Source organism: Macrotis lagotis, chromosome 3 (assembly GCF_037893015.1).
Source record: "Macrotis lagotis isolate mMagLag1 chromosome 3, bilby.v1.9.chrom.fasta, whole genome shotgun sequence".
Taxonomy (NCBI): domain Eukaryota; kingdom Metazoa; phylum Chordata; class Mammalia; order Peramelemorphia; family Peramelidae; genus Macrotis; species Macrotis lagotis.
Window position 1 is genome coordinate 1,246,330 of NC_133660.1, and position 20,540 is coordinate 1,266,869.

Consider the following 20,540-nt stretch of genomic DNA (forward strand, 5'->3'; position numbering starts at 1 on the left):
ACTTTAGCCACCACTGTAGGGAGAATCTGCAGGTGATCTGTTTCCAGTGCCAGAAACTCCCTTACTTTCAAGTATTCTTGATGAAAAAACCAGAGCTAAATAAAAAATCTTACTTTCAAAGGCAAGACTCAAAAGAAGCATAAAAAGGTAAACAGGAAAGGGAAATCTTAAAGAACTTAATAAGGTTAAACAACTTACATTCCTCTACAGGAAGATGATACTGGTTACTCATAAGCACTTTTTCATTATCAATAGGACATTTAAAAGGAGTATTTATACATACCGAACACATACATACATACATACATATATACATACATATCTAGATAGATAGGTAGAGAAAGAGACAGAAAACAGAGGTATGGTTTGAATATGGAAAAAAAATTATGGAGAGAGAGAGAGAGAGAGAGAGAGAGAGAGAGAGAGAGAGAGAGAGAGAAAGAAGTGTACTGGAAGAAAGAGAAAGGGATATTTAGAATGGAGTAAATTATCTCATATAAAAGAGGCAAGAAATTTTTTTTACAATGGAGTTGAAGGCGGTGAGTGAGTGAACCTTTTACTCATCAGAACTGACTCAAAGAGGAAATCACATATGCTCTCAATTGGTATACAAATGTTTCTTATCCTACCAGAAAGTAGGAGGGATAGGAAATGAGAAAAGAAAATGGTAAAAGAAGGGAGGACAGATTGGGGGGAAGGTAGTCAAAAGCAAAACAATTTAGGAGGGATAGAGCCAAAGGAGAGAGAGAATAGAATAAACAAGGGGGAAAATAGGATAGAGGGAAATGGTTAACATTAATATGTGTGAAAAAAATTAAAGCAAGTTTCTATTATAAAAGCCTCAGTTCCCAAGTACATAGAAAGTTGACTCAGATTCATAAAAATAAAAACCATTCCCCAATTTATAAATTATCAAAAGATTTGAGGTTTCAGATAAAGTCATCAAAGCTATTTACAGTCATATTGAAACAAATATCGTAGCTCACTATTTATTGGAGAATTACAAATTAAAACCATTATGAGGTGTTGGGTTGGATAATAATACTTAAATTATTTACTTCTTGCTATTTGCAATATTTTCTCCTTGAACTGGGAACTCTTAAATTTGTCTATAATATTCATGAGTGTTTTCATTTTAGAATCTCTTAGGAGATGATTGATGGAGTCTTTCAATTTCTATTTTATTCTCTGGGTTCTAGAATATCAGGGCAGATTTTTACCTTAATTTTTGTAAAGGTGATATCTTGGCTCTTTTTTTTAATAATGAAATTCAGGTTGTACAATAATTTTTAAATTATCACTCCTTGTTAGTTTGTTCCAATGAGATATTTCACGTTGTCTACTATTTTTCATTCTTTTGGTTTTATTTTAATGTTTTTAAAGTCACTAGGTTCCAGTTTTTCAATCCTATGTTTTTTTGCTCCTCTACTTTGTTTTTTCTCCTATTACATTTAAAAAACAAGTTTTAACATTCTTCTTTAAAAGTGTGAGTTCTGGGGGCAGCTAGATGGTGCAGTGGATAGAGCACCGGCCCTGGAGTCATTAGTACCTGAGTTAAAAATCTGGCCTCAGACACTTAATAATTAACTAGCTGTGTGTCCTTGGGCAAGCCACGTAACCCCATTTGCCTTGCAAAAATAAAAGTTTGAGTTCTGAATTATCACCCTACTTCCCACACCACTCTTCATTGAGAAAGCAAGTTATTTGATCTTAGTTAAAAATGTGTACTCATACAAAACATTTCTACTATAATCATGTCATCAATGTACACATGGACCCTCCCAAAAATAAGAAATCTCAAGAAAAATGAAATATATTTCAATTTGTATTCAGATGTCATTAGTTCTGTATCTGGAATGGAAGGTATTCTTTAACATTAGTCCTTCAGAGTTGTTTTGGGTTGTAGCATTGCTGAGAGCATTCACAGCTCATCATTCTGCAATATTGTTTTTACTTTGTGTACAGTACATTTCAATTTGCACCTGCTCCTGTCTTTCTAGGTTTTACTGACACTATCCTGTTCATCATTTCTTATAAAAGTATAGCATTCCATCATAACCACATACCATAATTTGTTTATCAATCGCTAAGTAACAGGTATTCCCCTCAATTTCCAATTCCTTGCCACCAAAAAAGAGCTGCTACGGATATTCTTAAGCATCCTTGTTTTTGTTTCTTCAAGAATACAGAGCTATTAGTGGCATTGCTAGGTGAAAGGGTAGACATGCTTTATAACCCATTGAGTACAATTCCACATTGCTCTACAGAATTGTTGAATCATTTCCCAACTCTTCCACAGTGCATTAATAGCTCATTTTCTCCACATCCTCTCCAACATTTGTCATTTTCTCTTTCTGTTCAATTAGTCTATCCAATAGTATGTCAGAGTGGTTCTAATTTGCATTTTTCCAAACAATAGTGAGTTAGTACATTTAAAAAAATATGGCTATAGATACCCTCATCTAAAATAACCATCTAAAAACTGTTCAAGTCTTTTGATCATTTATTATTTGAGGGAATGGCTCTTATTTTTATAATTTAACTCAATTTTCTATGTTTGAGAAATGAGGCCTTTATCAGAGAAACTTCTTTCAGTATGTTTTTCCAATTCCTATACTATTACTTTTGCTAACTGCATTTTCTTCCATGCTATTCCCCCCACTTCCATTTATTCTATTTTCTCTCTTTTGACCCTTTCCCTTCCTCAAAAGAATTTTTTTCATTTACTACCCACCCCCACTTTTTCCATTTGGTACAGATCTGTTGTTATGTTATTTACTTTAGTATTTTATGTGTCTCCTTCATTAAGCTGCTGATTCAGTTTTCATAATTTTCCTGTATCACTCTCATTTCTCTTCCCACTTTTTCCTCTGCTTTTCTTCCTTGATTTTCAAAATCATTTTGAGCTGTTCCATGGCCTAAAACCAATTAATATTTTTCTTGGAGGCTTTAAATATCAGAGCTTTGACTTTGTTCTCTTCTTCTGAGTGTTTGTTTTGACCATCCTTATCACCATAATAACTTTCTACGTTCAGATTGTTTTTCTTTGATTGTTTGCTCATTTCCCCAACTTTTGACATGATTTTAGCTCTGTGTTTAGGCAGGGCTCTGTTTCCATGATGGAGGCTTTACCGTCCTGAACACTTTGGGGGTTTTGCAGCTGTTTTCAGAGATAATTCTAGGGACTTGACATTTTTTCAATTCTTCCAAGCTGGTAATGATCAAAGGAGAGGGTGTTATTATTCTATTGCCTTTGCTCTGGTCTGTAGGTGACCACAATCACAGCTTTTTTCCCTGAAACTGTGATGAAGGTCCTCTGCTCCCCTGCAGCAGTAAGGTCTGTTATACTAATCTTCCTCCTCTTCCTGAGACAGTCACCCAGGAATGTGCAGAATGGAAAAAGTAGCAGTCTTGCTTCAGTGATAGCAAAGAGATACCTATAATCTCTTTCTGACCCCTTACTGTTTTTGGACAGAGAGTTTTGGAAGCAGCTGGCTCTCCCAAGGACTGCTCCTGGTTGACTAGGTCAGGTCTTCACTGCTGAGTCCTGAGACTTTCACCCCTGGGTAGCAGACATTTCCTGTCATAGTAACTTTCTAAGGTCAGAATTCTTTTTTTCTCTTGTTTGTTTAATACTCCAAACTATTACTTGTCCTTGACAATCTCTTAGCTGAGACTTCTGGAAACTGCTACCAGTTAACACTGATCTAGTCACTCAGTTATCTGTTGATGGATTGCTGGGGTACGTTTGCTCTGGTAGGGCTACACCCCTCACCCTCATGCAACAGACCCTTTCTGCTTGTCTTTCAAGTTGTCTTGGGATGTTGTCTTGAAGCAATCTTCACTCAGTCTTTTTGTGTTCTCCCACTCCAGAATTTGTTTAGAGTCATTTAAAGGTATTTGGAGTGGCTTGGGGAGAGCTTCTGTGAGTCGCCACTTTTACTCATCATTTTATCTCCACCCCCCCTCAATCCTAACTTTTAAGGAATTTTTTTTTCAGTGAACTTTTGTATCATTTTTGCCATTTGGCCAATTCTACTTTTTTTTTTTTATACTTTTTTTCCAAGGTAGATGGGGTTAAGTGGCTTGCCCAAGGCCACACAGCTAGGTAATTATTAAGTGTCTGAGACTGGATTTGAACCCAGGTACTCCTGACTCCAGGGCCGGTGCTTTATCCACTGCACCACCTAGCTGCCTCTTCCAATTCTACTTTTTAAGAAGCTTTTTTTTCTAGGTTGAATTTTTATGTTTCACTTTCCATTTGATTAGTTCTACTGTTTAAGTATTCCATCTCCTAATTGGATTTTTGTACTTCTTTTAAAATTGACTTAGGATGTTTTTTAAGTTGTTATTTTCTTCAGTATTTTTGTGTTTCCTTTAACAAGTTGTAGACTCTTTCTTTCATGATTAATTTACTTTTCTCTCCTTTTTTCCAAATTTTTCAGCTATATACTTTCTTGATTTTCAAAATCTTTTTTAAGCTTTTCAGTGACATGAGACAAATTTATATTTTTTCTTGGAGGACTTGGAAGTAAGAACTCTGATTTTATTATCTTTTGATCTTCCTTGTCATCACAATAATTTTCTAAAATCAGAATTCATTTCTCTCATTTGTTGATTTCCCCAAGTTATTATTTGACTTTAAACACTTTGTTAAAATGGGACTCTGCTTCCAGGATAGAGTAAACACTATCAAAACTTTGGGTGTTTTGTGTAGTTTTTTTCAGAGATACTATTAGGTACCTGTAACTTTTCAGTTCTTCCAAAGCGGTGTGATCTAGGAAGTGCTTTACTACTCGACTGACCTGTTCTTTGATCTTGAGTGACTACAAGCTATCTTTTCTCCCTTGAAACTGTGAAGAGAGTCCCCATTCCCCTACAGTCATAAAGGGTGCAAACTTGCAACTGTCATTAAAGACTGAAATCCAAATCTAAGTATGGGATGAGCAACAGGGTCCTACTTCATAGCTAGCAAAAAGACCCCTGCAATTTCTTTCTGATTTAGGGGCTACCAAAGTCTACTCCAAGTTTGATATTGCCTAATTTAAGCTGGAGCAGCTTGCTCTGGACTGTTCTCCACATTCACCCTGGTGTGCAGACTATTGCTACCCTTTTAAGTTGTCCTTGGTGTCTGTGGGCAGAGAGATGTGTAAAGTGCTACTATTGCCACTGATTCGGGCTCGTGGAAGACCACTTCTGGTTTATTGGGACTCAGTCTCTGTTGTTGCAGCTAGTGCTGAACTGTGCTCCTCTCACACCCTAGAAACATGTGTTTCCTACTGACCTTCTAAGTTGTCTTGACTTGGAAAATTGTTTCAACCCACCTTTCTGTGAGTTCTGACATTTTTGAATTTGTTTAGTCATTATTTAAAGATACTTGGCATGGTTTGGGGAGAGCTTAAATGAATCCCTGTCTTTGCCTCTTGTAGAATTTATGAATGTCTAGATAGGGAAGCCATAAGAAATTATGAAGCTCTAATATCCAAAAGAAGAATATAACCTATTCATAGACAAGTTCCATAGTGAAGTGATATAAAAGTGTTCAAAATCAAATAGATAGATGTATAGATAGAAAGCACCTAAAACACTTTTTAATTTAAATTCAAAGCAATATATTTCTTTATTTAAAAGAATTTAAATGGAAACAAAATACACTGGACAAAGATTTTTCCCAGTTTTTGGATGGAGGGAGGATGCTTGCTATTTTCAAACAAGTCTGAATGCTCATAATTGTGTGGTAGAACTGCCAAGATTATTATTATCAAATTAGGCAATGGAAACTGTCTTTTTTTCCTCTATCCAATTATTTCCAATTTTTCATTTGAAAGATGAATTTTGTGTTTATACACACTTTTCCACAGCAACTCACAAATACTTTGGAAATAGAAGAAAAAAAAGAGAAAGATAGAATTTACAAATTGGTGATTATTAAATATCCTAAAATGCTTTAGCTAAAAACAAAGATTTATCCAAATTGGTAGTAGCAAACTGTTCTAATGACTTTTCCTGCTGCTCTAAGCTCATGGACTCAGAAGACATTAATCTAATAGCTAGAACTGGTTATCAGATGAGTATCCAATCTAAGAAGAAAAGGGAATTTTTGAACATATGCTACTTACTCTCAATCTTTCTAGTCTTCCTAACTTTGTCTTAGGAGTTCCAGAAATTATTTTCTTTTTAATTTCTGGTGTCAGAAAATTTCAGCATGCTGAAAGCAGCAAAATATTTTAAATACTCCCCAGTCTAACTTGGAAAACAGAAAAGATTAGACTGTAACATCAAAAAAAAATCATGTTGTCTTGTTTTGATTGTTGTCCTGCTCCTGTGCATGTACATAGGAAAGAGAAATGAATAAACATTTATATAGTATCTATTATGTACTACATACTGTGCTGAGCACTTTGCAAATAAAATTTCATTTAATCCTTACAACAACACTAAAGTGTAGGTGATAGCCAAAATGAATTCAGTCTTCATTTACTTTAAAGTGCTTTTAGTGTGTTAAGAGATTTCTATCCATTCTAATTAAATTTCATGCCATTAATTTTAGATAATGTCTTACTGAAATAAGTTCCCCCCCATCTGAACTGCTAGAGAACCTTGCTAGCCTTATCATAGAATTTCCAGAATTTCTTATCTTGTTTCTAGGAACAAAGCAAAAGATTAAGGCTTAAAACTCAAAATAACATATATTTGTATGCATATATACATATGTCTGTCTGTATGTATGTATCAAAGCTAAGCATAATCCCATAAGGGAAAAATAGAAATTTAATGAAATAGTAGAATTCCAAGAATTCCTCGATAGACTATTACAATAGAATGCTATTTGGCCTCTCTATCTCAAGTCTCTCTCCATAGCAGGTCATCAAATTTTAAAGTCAAGCAGATGATTTTATATTTGACTCTGGAGATAAAAAAGGAGCCACTGGATTTCACTGAATAGGTAAATCATGATTAAACCTGTCTGGTAGGATTTTATTACTTTGACAATTGAGCAGAAGATGGCCTATTGTGGGAAGAGGTGAGGTAGAGATACCAACCAGGATTCTATTGCAATAGTCTAACTATAAAGCTAGAGGCAATTAGATGCTGCATTTGGGACAGTAATTCTGGGGTAGAATGAACTGAGTTCAAATATAGCCTCAGACATTTATAAGCTCAGTGACCATAGGCAAATCACTGTTTGCTTCAATTTAGCCAACTGTAAAAAATAAGGCTACTGATACCTCCTCTCTCTCACAGAACTTGTGAAGATCAAATAAGAGATGTATGAAGTGTTTTGCAAACCTTCAAGCACTATGTAAATGATAGCTAAAATTGTAACTTCATTAAGATAATGACAGTGAAACAATATCTCAAAATATCTGTGATATAATTGAAGGAGTTCTGTTGGAAATTTTATATCTTTAAACATTTTCATGTTCTCTCAAAAGAGAGAAAGATTACATCAACAAATTAAGCATAGAACTAAAAAATTCCCCCAAATTTAGAAAACTCCAATTCAACATTAAAAATAGAAATTCTAAAAATTGAATATGAGATGAACAAAATTCAAAGAAAAAACAGATTCTTACTGATAAATAAATCCAGGTGATTAAAAAATGGAATGATAAAATAGCACATTGGTTAAATGCTTTTTAAAAGACAGTGGAAAAGGGTGGCCAGATGGTACAGTGGATAGAGCACCAGCCCTGGAATCAGGAGAACCTGAGTTCAAATCTGACCTCAGACACTTAATAATTACCTAACTGTGTGTCATTGGGCAAACCACTTAATACCATTGCCTTGCATAAACCTAGATAGATAGATAGATAGATAGATAGATAGATAGATAGATAGATAGATAGATAGAAGACAGTGGAAAATCAATATCTTAAGTATTAAAATTGTCCTAATATTAAAAATCAATAATTATCAAAAAATGTATAGCAGTTTCAGGTACATAATATACAGAAACAAACAGTAACCTACTTTTTTTGTAAATAAAGTTGTAGCATGTATATAGTTTAAAAACTCAATATTTAACAGAAATTACTGAAAGAACCTTCAAGCAGTCTGGAAGAGCCTAAGCATAGAATGTTATCTCACAACATATGCAATAAAGAGCTCCAAATTGTTTCATCAATTAGACATTAAGATAGCATTGTAAACAAGAAAATCAAAGATGAAATTCCCTTTCAGGTTTATGATTAGGGGAAGAGTTCATGATAAACCAACAATATAATTCATCTCAAAACACAAAATAGGAAATTTTGGTTAGATACTTTTTAAAAAGCTATTTCTGAAAGTCAGTGTAGTTAAAAATACAAAACAAAATACCAAGTTTTTTCATAAGGATCACATTTCCAGAATATATCAGTCAGTCAATAATTATTTATTGTCTCCTATATGGATGTCAAGTACTAAGAGCAAAAATGCAAGCAAAGAGAAAGACAGTTGCTGTCTTCAGGAATGCAATGTAATCGGAAAAAATTATATAAAACAGAAAGCTAAAAAGGGCAGGGAAAAATACTGAGGTCTGGATATTATGGTAAAATTCCTAAAATGTTGATTCTGGGAAGAATGCACAATTGGGAGAAGGGCCCTGAAGACCTCCTATAATTAAGTGATTTATATTTATAAAAATAAGGAAAGCTCCCCAATTAATAAATGGTCAAAAGATATAGACTGTTTTCTAAAGGAAAAAAATCCATCCTGTCAATAGTCATGCAAAAATGTGCTAACACACCTATAAATAAACACATTTAAAGCAACTCTGAAGTTCTCTCTCAACAATCAGATTAGCAATGATTATAAAGAAGATGAAAAAATATTACAAGGACTGTGTGTACATTTGATCTTTTTCTCTTATTGTTTTCTCTTAATACATAACTGTATCTTCTCACTAATGAATATGTATCTCTTTGATACTTTCACTGTTAATTCTACTTTGTGCATTGCTTTTTTAAATTTATTTTTACTATATTGGCACAGCCAAGCAATGATTACTGATTATTTTTTTGAACAACTTAAATTATTTTTTAATCTCCTCTTGAAGCACGTTATAATCTATATAACTCCTTTAATTGAATTTTGCATTTATATTTGAATTTTGTAAACTGATCTATATAAATTCTTTGGTTGATTGACTTCTGGATACTTTATGCATTTTGCATCTCTTTGAATTTTTGTTTATATTATTCTGGTTTTCTTATTGCTATAGAGAAATATTGATTCATGAGAGTTTATTTTCTATCCTACAATTTTAGGGAAGGTAATCTTGCCTCAATACCTTTGATAAATTGGTAGGTTATCCAATTTATGCTATCATGTCATTAGCAAATAAATATCATTTTATTTCCTTTTTACTTATCTTTATAAATTCCATTGCTTTCTTTTTTCTTTTTTCGATTGCTAGTATTTCCAAAACTGGATAAAATAATAGTTGGGATAATGATCCTCCTTGTCTTACTCATGTAATTATTGGAGAACATTTTATTGTATATCTTTTGCATATAATATTTCTTTTTAGTATGTATGTATATATACATATATTAATATTTTGGTAGGTGTATATATGCATATGAATGTGTATAAATATTTATATTAGAAAATATACATAATACTCTTTATCATATTAAAATATCATTATATACCTATTTTTCATATGTTTTTATCATGTGTATTCTGTACTTTGTCAAAAGCTTTTTTTCTGAATCTATAAAGTTAAACTTATAGTTTTTTTGCTTTTTTTGGAGGGGGAGGTTTCAATATGATTAATTATGTTGAATTCTTTCCCTAGTTTAGTATCCCTAGTATAAATCTGATTTGACAGTTTTTTATGAATTATTATACTTTGAAAGAATTATGCTTAATTTTTTTGAATTGATGTTCAATGATTAAGCTTCATATTGCTTTATATGCTTTTTCTCAAGTCTTTGAGTTTCCTTCTTTATGAGATGTATTTTTTCTTATTTTTCTCCCCTATTGCTCATTTTCTGACTTCCTTCCCTTTAATGGTGTCCAGTACCTTCCTCTGTGAGGCAATTCAGAGTTTAACTACCGAGGTATCCTGTTTAAGGGATTGTTCTTAGGATACACTGTTCTAAGATAGAAGCTGTGATTTCTTTCATGTTAACCAGAGTGACACACCCCTTTTCCACAAATTTCTGCCTCCTTTCCTTCTGATCTTCCGTTCTGTGTTCAAACTGCTGCTGCTGAGAAAATTACTATGATAATGTTGATATTTCTGAAACATAGAGAGGAGCTTTGGGGCAATGGATGTAAACTAGCTAAGATAGCCATGCAACTGAGAGTATATTAGACCTTGTCTTGGAGGAGGAGTGCTGAATGAACAGTTTAGAGCTTGCATATTTTTCTCTGTTGTTAGTTCACTGAATTTTCACCTTTTTTAGCTTGTTGATATCCTAGGCAGTGGAGATAGTTGAAAGTTCTGTTTCTTGGACAGAATTTTTGTTTTAGAGAAGGTTGAGAGTTTCTAACAATTAGAGGACATGTTTTTGACATTTGACTAGAAACCAGGTGTTGCCTTTAAGTAAAGTGAAAGCAGCTATTATAGACAGTAATAAATGATTAATCTTTCTTTCTCTGTTCTAATAGAATGACAGAGAATAGTTGTAGATTTTAGAGGAATTAAGTTGAAGCAAAAACGCCTATTTCTTACAATAGTTCATTTTAGCACAAACATTTTTTCAAAATAACTTAAGACCAGACATCTTGCCTTTTTTCTGCCACGGCATATTCCACTCTAGTGGCCAAATGGAATGAGAAGTGACAAATGAGCTTCAGGGTGTGAAGTTGAGACATATAGTGCGTTTTATATTCTAAGTTCCCTAGGGAACATGATCATTTTTAGCTTACACAATTTTATGGCATACATCAACATATGGGACATTCATTCATGAATACATTTTTTGCCTTTTGGGTGGGGAAAATATAATATTCTTATATCTTCTTATTTTTATAGGATAACATGGAAATGACAGTTAGTATTTGACCTCTCCCCTCTCATCTGATTTTTCACCCTGGTCATCTCTTTGATGTTCTCAATCTAATATGATCACCAGCATTAATCTTATCCTAAGATAAATTAATAACTTCAAAACACAATTACTTCTGTGATTTTTAACATTATTTCCTGGGATTTTCAAAAAAAAATACTATTATTTTCTTTCATCCTTAAAACTGAATTACATAAAGCAAAGTTTTTGGTTCGAGTTCTAGATGCAGAGTTTAGGCCAGGCTGGAAAACTGTTCAAGATATAGAATAATCTATAATATTTGTGGGGGGGGTATAAAGGAGTTTGTAGGGGGAATTGGGTCATCATCTACTTTTTTTAGGGTTTTTTGGCAAGGCAATGGGGTTAAGTGGCTTACCCAAGAACAAACAGCTAGGTAATTATTAAGTGTCTGAGGCTAGATTTGAACTCAGGTACTCCTGACTCCAGTGCCAGTGCTCTATCCACTGTGCCACCTAGCCACCCCCATCATAAACTTTTTCTGTAATATTACAAAGATTACATGAGTGTTTTGATGGGATTGGTTTATTATACCTTAATGATGTTATGGTAAAATGTCATTAATAGGGATGAAAGTTTTTTCTTATAATATTTTTTATCTTTTTTTCTTTATTTTTTAATTTACATTTTTTTAATTTATACATTACTAAAATAGTCTTTATAAGAGTAAACATAATCCCCCCTTCCCCCACAAAAATAAAAAGTCTTATGAGAAATAGAGTGAAAGAAAGAGAAAAAATTGTGCTTCACTCTGTGTTCTGATACCATCAGCTCTTTCTCTGGGGTAGATCACATTCTTTATCATAAGTCCATCAGAGAAGTTACTTCCATATTTTTCCACATGTGCTGTTGCTGATTGTAATTCCCTCCATCCATTTCTCCCCACTACTATCTATTATATTTTCACTCCTTTCACTTTGTCCCTCTTAAAAAAATGTGCTGTGGGACAGCCAAGTAGCACAGGGGACAGAGCCCTGGCCCTGGGGCCAAGAGACCCCAAGGCCACATCCCACCCCAAACACCCAGCAACCACTCAGCCCCATGGCCCTGGACAGGCCACCCAATTCCACCACCTTGTAAAAAGTCAAAAAAAGAAAATGTGTCATATCTATCCTCTCAAATGATCTACCCTCTCCTTTATTGCTTTTATTCCCCCCTCCTGTCCCCCTGTCCCTTCTCTTTCCTTTTACTTCTAGATTTCTATACCCTATTAAATATATATGTGTTGTTTCCTTTCTAAGCCATTTCCAATGAGGATGAAGGCTCCCTCATTCCCCCTCACACTCCTCCCATCCAAAACATTGCAAAATCTGTTTCTGGACTCTTTTACTTGAAATATCTTAGTCTATTCTACCTCTCTTTTCCTTTTCTCCCAGTACATTTCTTTTTCACCCATTGACTCCATTTTTACAATATATTATACCCTCAAATTCAGCTCCCTCCTGTGACTTATTTATATACACTCCTTCTACCTGCTTTAATAAATGAGAAGGTTCATATGAGTATTACAAATATCATCTTTCCATGCAGGAATACATGCAATTCATCATCATTAAATCCCTCACAATTTACCTTTTTTCATCTGCTCTCTTTATGCTTCACCTGAATCCTATAAATTATGGTCAAACTTTATGTTTAGCTCTGGTCATTTCAACAGGAACATTTGAAAATCCCCTGTTTCATTGACAGTCCATGTTTTTTCCCTGGGAGAGGATGTGTGGTTTTGCTGGATAATTGATTCTCAGGTTGCATTTCTAAGCTCTTTTACCTTCTGGAATATTATATTCCAAGCCCTACAAGCCTTAATGTGGATGCTTCTAAGTCCTGTGTGATCCTGACTGTAGCTCCATGGTATTTGAATTCTGTCCTTCTGGCTTCTTATAATATTTTCTCTTTGACTTGAGAGTTCTGGAATTTGGTTTTAATATTCCTGCAGGATTTTTTTGGATCTCTTTCTGGAGATCAGTGGATTCTCTCAATTTCTATTTTGCCCTCTGCTTCTAGGATATCAGGGCAACTTTCCTGTAGAAATTCTTGAAAAATGAAGTCATTGCTCTTTTCCTGATAATTTAAAAATTATCTCTTCTGGTCCTGTTTTCCAGGTTAGTTGTTCTTCCAATGAGGCATTTCATGTTTTCTTTTGATATTATTTTATTGTTTCTTGATTCCTTACAAAGTTATTGGCTTCCTTAGCTCCATTCTAAATTTGAAGGAGTTGTTTTCCTCAGAGAGCTTTCTTATCTCCTTTTCCATCTGGCCAGTTCTGTTTTTAAAGCATTCTTCTCTTCATTAACTATTTGATCTGTTTTTTCCATTTGACCTAAACTGGCTTTTAACATATTGTTTTCTTCAGCATTTTTGGGACCTCCTTGACTAAACTGCTGACTTAGTTTTTGTTTTTCCTGCATCTCTTTGATTCTCTTCCCAATTTTTCCTCTACCTCCCTTACTTGATTTTCAAACTCTTTTTTGAGCATTGTCATAGCCTGAGTCCAACTTCTATATTTCTTAGAGTCTTTAGATGCAGAAGCTTGAACTTTGTCATCTTCAGAGTGTGTATTTTGATACTCCATGGGACCAAAGTAATTGTCTATGGTTAGGTTCCTTTTTTTCCTCTTTACTCATCTCCCCAGTCTGTGCCTGGTTTTGGGGTGCTTCCCGAACTTTTTGAGTATTGTTGGAACCTCAGTATGTGAGGCTCTGACTGCTCTCCTTCCTGTGCTCTGCTCTGCACTGGAGCTGTGAGGAGACTCCCTACACTATGGCAATTGGGGGGGGGGGGCCCGACAGATCAGAGTTTGAATGTGGACAAAGCACCAGAATCCTGTCCCAGGGACAGAGGAGAGACCTCAACCATCTCCCACCACTCCCTTACCTTCTGTCAGCTGAACACTCTGGAAGCAACTTCCAGGGTCTCCCTGATGGGCCGCTCCACTGGCCTGATTCCATTCCCTGGGGTCTATACTGACGACCAAGTTATCCTGGGCTTCACACTTGCTTTGTCAGAAGTTTCCCCTGATCTTCCAAGTTGTGTTGGGGCTTCCCTGGGTTGGTGGATCATGAAATTTCTTCTGCTGCCAGACAGCAGAACTCCTAGGGACCCAGGCTCCCCATCAGCTGCTCTCAGAAGGCTGGAGATTCTTTGCTCCAGTGCGGCAATCCTGGCTGTGCTGCCATCCCCTCCAACCCTGTGGAACAGAGTTTTCCCCACAATCTTCCAGGTAACCTTGGACTGGAAAATTGCCTTACTGGATCTTTCTGTGGGTTGTGTCTCTCAAAAATTTAGTTAAGTCATAATTTTAAGGTTTTTGACATATTTTAGGGAGAGCTACTAGAAAAGCCTGTTCTCATGCCACCATCTTGGCTCTGCCCCCAGGGGTAAATTTTTTAAGGGTATCATTATGTGTAAACCATCTCTTCATTTACAACAGAAATAACTGAGTGGATTTCACTGGGACTTTAAGGAAAATGTATAAATATCTTAAATTTGACCCCAAAAGGAAAATAAATAATGGAGATATAGGAAAATTGGGACACTAATGCAGTAACGGTGGAATTGTGAACTGATCTGACTATTCTAGAGAGCAATTCAGAACTATGCCCAAATACATATGAATCCAGGAATATTAATACTAGATCGATATCTAAAAGAGATAATTAACAAAAGGAAACAGGACATACACATACAAAGATATTCATGGCAGCTCTTTTTGTAGTGACAAAGTTGGAAACTGAGGGGATGTCCATGAATTGGGGAATGGCTGAATAAATCATAGTATTTCATTGCAATGAAATATTATTGTTCTGTAAGAAATCATAAGCAGGTATATTTCAAAAATACCTGGAAAGATTTACATAAACAATATTGAATGAAGTCAGAAGAATCAGAAGATCACTTGTACCTTTAAAACAGGTAATGACCAACTATGATAGACTTAGCTCTTCTCAGCAGCACAGTATCAAAGATATTCTAAAAGGCTTGTGAGTTAAAATGCCATCAATCTCCAAGTAAAAACCAAGGAGACTGAATGCAGACCAAAGCATACTGTTTTCAATTTAAAAAAAAAATTGTTGTATTTTTCTTTTTCATTTTTTCCTCATTTTCTTTGATTCTTTTTCACAATTTGATTATTATGGAAATACATTTCCCATGATTGTGTGTGTGTGTATGTGTGTGTGTGTGTGTGTGTGTGTGTGTGTGTATATAATCTGTAACAGATTTCTTGACATGGGGCCAGGGTAGGTAAATGTGAAGGGAAAAAATGTGGAACTCAAAATCTTATAGAAAATGAACTATGAAAACTATCTTTACATTTAATTGGAAAAAAATTGGAATATAAAACAAGTAAACCACTTAAGTCTGATTTGACAAGGTACTCCCTATAGTTCGATTTATTTCCCTTTTGAGACAATACCAAAATTGTGATAAATAAACCTATTAGACAATGAGAATACATTCTTATGCTATTTAGATTGGTAGTAAAACTTTTCTTCCAAACTGGATAACTGAAAGGACATAGATTTGTATTACATATATGTGCTCTTTTATATAAAACTAAATTTTATTTAAAAATTTTAATTAAATAATTATCCCTAAAGATTAGCTAAACCAAAGGAAATCATGAAAAGAGTTTTTAAATTAAAACTAAGTCAATGTATAATAAAGCATTTTCTCTGATTATATAATCAGTTGTCAATTATCTTCACCAATAACACATTAAAAGATCACACTTATATTTTATAGCTTATTTAAAATCTTTTCTTATGGTATCTAAAATATTAATTTCTATAGCACTCAATCTGTTTAGCTCTAGATTTTAATTTTGGTGCATCCACTAGAATAGTGTGGTTAGTACCACATTCCATATGCATTTTCCTGATATCCCAGAAAATAAATGTGCTATTACAACACAGATTCATTGAACTAACTGATTTCCAAAATGGAATACTAAGAGGTCCATTGCAGAAAATGTTCCCTTCTATAACTTATTAACCAGGGAAAACTTACTAAAGACTACCAATTTGATCTTTAATCACAACTTCATGAGGAAATTTTTTCTCTTCTTCATAGCTTTAAAAATCAGGTAGTTAGTTGTTCTTGTCAGCAGAATGTATGCATTTGTCTTAGCAAGTACTTGCTGAATTGAATATAAGTGAGTCGGTCTTTTTTATCCTTATTCTAATATGGTATTTTTTAAAAACAATGATAAAAATAAAAACAATGAATATTTGTTGATTTGAATTTTATTACATTAAACTTAAATTCTTTGCTTTTTAACTCTTACCCATTGTTCCTTGGTGTACTTCATTGGGGTCAAAGAGAACTAGTTAACTCCCTTTTATTTGTGACAATCTTTCAGGATTCCCAATACCCGAATATTACCTTCTCCAGACTTAATATCTCTAGGTCTTAATATCTCTACTTAATCCTCAATTAACATGAACTCAATATCCTTCACTATTTTGATTATCTATTTCTAGATACTCTTCAGCTTATTGTATTTAGAAATTTCCCCCAAAAAAGAATACCAAAATATCAGATGTGCTTTGGTGACAGCTGAATATAGGACGTATATCCATTTTTTCCTCAGTCTTATGTATTTCTAAATACACACTAGGTTCATATGAACTTTCATTATCTATTATGTAGTTTTGTTTTGTTTTTTGGTAAGGCAATGGTTTTAAATGACTTACCCAAGGTTACATAGCTAGGTAATTATTAAGTATCTGAGATTGGATTTGAACTCAAGTCCTCCTGACTCTAGGGCCAGTGTTCTATCCACTGTGCCAACTACCTGACTCCCATCAGTAAGTTTTTATTCATTTAGTCATTGATGTCCACTAGCTCCCCAAGAGTGATTATTTTCAGACATATAATTAATTATATTTACCTTCTATCCTGTCTTTGTGAAGTTATATTTTAACCATTTAATAACTCAAATTTTCTATATTAAATTTCATCTTATATTCAGTTTGGTGCTCTAGCGAATAACTTGACATATAATGTATTTTCAGTTGCTGCCAAATATGTATCATAATCAAATATTTCAATCATGGCACCCCCTGTATTTGTTGGTAATATTAAATAGTACAACTACTTTATTATATTTTATTTACTAGATATGAAACAAATGAAAATGATATAAATTGGAGACTGTAGAGAAATTAGGACAGTAATGATCTGTTGGTTGAGTTGTGAACTGATGGAACTATTCTGGTGAGCCATTAGGAACTATATTCAAAGGGCCACCAGACAGTGATTTAGATTTCTTTGATTTAGAGATATAATTACAAGGACTGTATCACAAAGAGATCACTAAAAAGGGTAAATTGACCCACATGTACAAAAATATTTATAGTAACCCTTTTCATGTAGGCAAAATATTATGGTTATTCCTATCAGCTGGAGAATGACTGCACAAACTGTGCTATATGAATGCTATAGACTAACATTGTGCAGTAAGAAATAATGAGCAGGTAGATTTCAGAAAAGATTTATATGGACTGATGCACAGAAGCAGGAAGACATGGTACACAACATCAGTAACATTATGTTATGATCAACTATTGATGACTCAGTTCTTCTCAGCAACAAAATGATCTAAGATAAATACAAAGGACTCCTGAAGGAAAATGCTATCATTCAGATAAAAAAACTGATCCATTCTGAATGCAGATTTGAACATACATTTTTCATTAACTTCATTCTTTTTTGGTGTTTTTTCCTTTTGTCTTCTTTTACAGCTGTGACTAATATGAAAATATATTTTATTTGATAGCCCATGCAAAACCCAAATTAAATTGTCCATTATTTGAGGAGGGGGAGAGAAGAAGGGAGAAAAATGTGTATATCAGCATCTTGTAAAAACAATTACTAAAAATTATCTTGTGAAGTAATTGGGAAAAATAAAGTATTATATTAAAAAAAGAATGTGGGAAGAGAACAGTTATTTTCAGGAACTCCTAGCTCTTTCAGTGTCCAGGACATGGTTGAACAAGGGAAATAAAGGATTTGTATTCTGATACCACTTACAAAAAGGCAATTAATATCACAGCAGGAACATTTCTATAGTGTCCACTAGAAAAATTGCTATCAATGTCTTTGCCTTTGTGGATACTTGACCTTGTTCTGTGTAGATCATAATTTAGCTACAGATCTGCTTCTGTATAATTCAGTTCAATTTTAGCCTACCATTTTATATTGATTGCCCATATAGAATCCTGATTTTAACTTTTTGTACATTTTTTCTATTTATTCACTTTTAATTTTTAGCTTAGACCATTTCCTTCTTTGTACAATCATTTACTTAAATGAACGTGTTTCACTCTAATTTCTGATTCTTTTGCTCTGCTGGACAGGATTATGGGCATTTCTAACCGCAATTCATACAAATCAGATAGTAATATGTAAGTTATATGAGTTAGAGTATTTTCATGGCAAATCATTCCTATTTCATTCACTATTAAAATTAGTTTCTTTAATGCCAGTTTTTCCCAAATAAAAAATTGTGTGTGTGTGTGTGTGTGTGTGTGTGTGTGTGTGTGTGTGTGTGTGTGTAATAGGAAGAAATATACAGTAGTTGTTTTTCTCTAACTTTGATTCTGTAATTTGTAAGTCATTCATTTCATCACTATCTATACCACTGAGCTATTTTGTAACTTATTGTGTTTTTAAATATTAGCAAGGTCATTAATTTTAAATATACACCAATAAAAATACAATTTTATTTTTGCATTAAATTATTAAAGATACCAGGCTGCTGTTTGCATTATTATTTCTAAGAAATGCATTCATATTACATTAGTAATTTTACTAGTAGACACTATAGTAATGTTCCTGCTGTGATATTTATTACCTTTTTGCACACAGTTATGGTTTTATAATTATGGCCAAACACAGTAGTTAAGCTTTCCTCAGATCCATATATGGCTTATAAACACAATTATACTGTTTATATACTATTAAGAGTTTAAATGTAATAAGGACTCATTAGCTCACAAAGAATTCTCATACTATACTTTACAAATAAAACATGTTATTATGTTTAACAAACTGAAAGAATTTTTATCACTTACTATTCTTTTATCTTGCTAAAATTTGTATTTTGAAAAATGGGATCATATTTTAAATTCATTATCCAAAATGTCTATTTTATAAATTTCCTCATATATAAGAACCTAAGCAGTATATTCATCCAGCTTTATTTGGAAAATACTGACTTTTATTAAAATGAAAAAAATTTAGATGACAAGTGATGATCCTAAAATTATATCTGTGACTTTTTGTCTTATTTATTTTGGATAAAGTTTGAACATCTCTGACTAACTTGGCTACCTCTCATATCAGAGAGGATTAAGGGATTTGTTTATCTCTACCAAAATTATATTGCCTTGCTGCAGTCATAGACTCTACTTGGGTATGGTCATGATAGATCTAAATAATCCTGCCTTTGTATTAGACTGAAATTAAACTCTCCCTGTAAGAAGATGAACATATAAGGTAAAACTTATTGAGTTGCAGACCAAAATACTAGCAAATGTAATGCCTTGATAAATAAAAAAAAATAATTTTCCCCTTGAAATTGTGTTAGTCGAGGTAGAATATAATAGGGGGAAAGGATAGTTATAAGAAATTTGGTACTGAAAGACATTGTATAATATTTTCTATATGAATTGTTTTTTATCATTTGATATCTTAGCAAAATCAAATTAATTCTTTATGATACCTTTGACAGCACTTATTTTCATTGAAGTAGAAAAAACTGGTGAATGACATTATTATCATAGGTGAGTAGGTCAGTAAATGCATTTTCATGTCTTTTAAATCACATTTTAATTTACTGCATGAATGTAACACATTTTCTTTCAATAGTCAAAAAGTACTAGAGTGGTTTTAAGATTCTTACATGAAAATTAGATCCTTTAATTACTTTTTCCTACCATACCCTTTGCTCAACTACAAAGACCTATATATTTTCACCTGTTCTTCCCATTATAAAGTACAAAGTCAAGGCTAGGCTGCCATGTTCCATTACTATGTGTTCTATATATAAAATGTTTCAATTGCCATATGAAGCCTTGCTATTAAAAATATTTATATTATGTGAAGATCATGAATTTCTTTTTTTTCACTTTTTTTATTAAAGATATTATTTGAGTTTTACAATTTCCCCCATCTTACTTCCCTCCCCCACCCCCACAGAAGGCAATCTGTCAGTCTTTACTTTGTTTTCATGTTGTACCTTGATCCAACTTGAGTGTGATGAGAGAGAAATCATATCCTTAAGGATGAGACAAGAAGTCTAAGAGGTAACAAGATCAGACAAAAAGATAACTGTTTTTTTTCTAAATTAAAGGGAATAGTCCTTGAACTTTTTTCAAACTCCACGGCTCTTTATCTGGATACAGATGGCACTCTCCTTTGCAGACAGCCCAAAATTGCTCCTGATTGTTGCACTGATGGAATGAGCAAGTCCTTCAAGGTTGAGCATCATCCCCCTGTTGCTGTTAGGGTGTGCAG

At 33.5% G+C, this 20,540-nt stretch overlaps 1 protein-coding gene across 2 annotated transcripts in view; it reads left to right on the forward strand.

Annotated features, from left to right (window-relative positions):
* The window catches only part of GRID2 (glutamate ionotropic receptor delta type subunit 2), a 1,800,826-nt gene that overhangs the window by 408,343 nt on the left and 1,371,943 nt on the right, over positions 1-20,540 (forward strand). The gene's annotated exons all lie outside the window — the stretch shown is intronic.